We start from the raw sequence: 2730 nt of genomic DNA on the forward strand, positions 1-2730 counted from the left end.
TAATAACGATATCATATTTATACACACGTGTGTGTTAGTTACTTTTTTTTTTTCTTATTTTTTCTAATAATCAACAATAATTAATCTTTTTAATACGTTTATCTGATTTAGAAGGAAACAATTTGTTGGCGTTGAAAAAAAAAAAAAGAAAGGATTGACGAAAAATTTGACTACAAAATCGAATTGTTAAATATTCAATAATAAAATGTAAACAATCACGTGTGTTCCCATGAAGAAACATCATCCTGTATACTAATTCAAAATTATATACGATTGAAGTTATACAAATTTTGGATTCTAATATATTTAAACAAATTTATTTGTTTCACTCGAGAGAAATAAATATTTTTGCATATATGTGTGTGTGTATGTATTGCTAAATTAAAAAAAAAAAACACTTAACTTATACAGTTAATTTCAAATCGATACACACATCATTAATTTAAAAATAAATAACAATAATTGTTTTTTTTTATTATTTAACTCGTATGTATATAGAACAATAACGCGTTTACAGTTAGAAAATATGCGTTTACAATTTGGCATAAAATATTTATTAAATATTGATTTTCGTATAAAATTTTAAACGTTTACATCCCCACAGAAGCGTAGTAAGAAAATTCTTTTCAACTGGTTATGGATAACTTTCGTTTATAATTCACTGATCCACGTAAACCCTCTTTTACATGTTATACTATACACAAGAATAAAGGTTGTAGGTGTTGTTCACCGTTATTATTCTCTTCTATATTATTATTTAAGTTTAAAGAGATAGATAAAAGAAAAAAAAAGAAAAAAGAGAAATGAACTAACGTATACCATTTGTTGTTTTGTTGTTGTTGTTGTCGTTGTTTAAATTATAAGCAAACCAAATAAATAAAAACAAAACAATAAAACACTATACTATATAAACTCATGGAATTTAATTAGAAATTATATCTCGAAGAATTCTTAAAGGAATACTTTTAATTAATTTACATTGAGATAACACATTCACATTGATTATATTTATACTGACGACAATAACCATAATAACAACAACAACCAGGCCGTAAAATTTCAAAATCATTCGTTAGATTATTTGAACATTTGTTTTCTTCGCGTTTACTTTAATCTAATGTTTTATTTTCTAATCAATTTATGACTAAACTTAACTTAATTATTTCATATTTATGCTATGCATCACACGATGACTCTCGTTATTCATCTTCTCGTATAAATTCTTACGTAATTCATGATATAGTTTGTTACTAACTATAACATGAATTATGGTTATGCATGAATACATTTGTAAACCTAACATATAACGAAACGTGTTCTATTTGTTGTGTTGTGTGTGTGTATATGTTTTGTTTTTTCTTTTGAAATAATATTTTATCTAAAATAAAATACATTGCTAATGTTTAAACTATTAAATTTATCCAATTCAATAATTTCAATTTTGATTGATTGTTATGTTTAGTGTAAAAAAAAAAAGAAACAGAAAATGATAAAAGTAACGTTGCATGTAAAATAAAATACAAGAAATATTTTCGAATGTCCTAGTTTGAATGTGATACGTGCTGGAATTCATCATATCTTGCTGTATATTTAAAAATAATGTGTATCGATTTGAAATTAACTGCATACACGTGCATATATATATATATATGTGTGTATGTGTGTGTTCCAACTGAGGTTTATAAACACGATATTCTTAGACGAATCAATAGTAAACGGTTCCTATTCATCGACTACACTCGTAAAATAGATAAATTGCATAAATATTTGTCTACTCGACGAGATAAATAATAATTTTAGATTTATTTAAACTGCACTTTTTAAATATATACGTATATCATTATATTTACTAAAATTTGATAAATAAATGAAAGAAAATTAATTGTAAATTTACATTGAGAACAGAAAAATAATTTTTTCAACAATAATTTGAATTATTTACTAATTAATTACTATTACTCATACATATTATTCATAATGATCATTAAATATCCCCATTAATGTATTACAAAATATTATACAAATTTATATTTAACGATTTTATTTTAATAATATAAAATAATGTCAATATATATATATCCTGTGAAATACACCCTTTTTCTAATAATTTTTTTTCTAAGTATACTGATTATTTTCCATTATCATAATTGCTAGCAAGTTTAATATAAAACAAACGAAAAATACGTACAGACACACATACACACAAACAAAGAGAAACACGTGTATTAATTTATTAAATGCGAATTTATTATTCACGCGATCTTTGTTTTACTATTCGTTATAATGAAAAATTAAAAGGGAAGAATAAAAAAAAGAAAAAAAAGAAAGATGTATCACAAATTGATAAATAAAAATAGTATATAGATCCGGTAATAATCGCATTGCCGAGTTATGAATCATGAATGTAACAAAAAAAGAAAAAATGATCACTTAAGAAACGACCTTACCAACATTTTAATCGATAAACGTATCGAAGATTCATGAATTATTCATCGGATTATTTTCTACTATATCATACTACTATTACTAATTACTTTTCAACGAAATACACCTAATTGTGGAATAATAATAATAATAATAAAAATAAATACACGCGAACGAATATAATAATAGAAAATAATTCAATAATAATCACAAATAAACTTAATATGTGGGATAAAACAAACAATATATTATGATTTTTGAACACGCATATAGAAGATTCATGAATTATTCATCGGATTATTTTCT

General features: G+C 23.4%; 1 protein-coding gene across 1 annotated transcript in view; it reads right to left on the reverse strand.

Annotated features, from left to right (window-relative positions):
- LOC106792676 (lactosylceramide 4-alpha-galactosyltransferase-like) overlaps positions 1–2730 on the reverse strand; it is a 13581-nt gene that overhangs the window by 9853 nt on the left and 998 nt on the right. The window lies entirely within an intron of this gene.

This window comes from Polistes canadensis, unplaced genomic scaffold (assembly GCF_001313835.1).
Source record: "Polistes canadensis isolate GaletaPanama2010 unplaced genomic scaffold, ASM131383v1 scaffold_550, whole genome shotgun sequence".
In the NCBI taxonomy this organism is placed as follows: Eukaryota; Metazoa; Arthropoda; class Insecta; order Hymenoptera; family Vespidae; genus Polistes; species Polistes canadensis.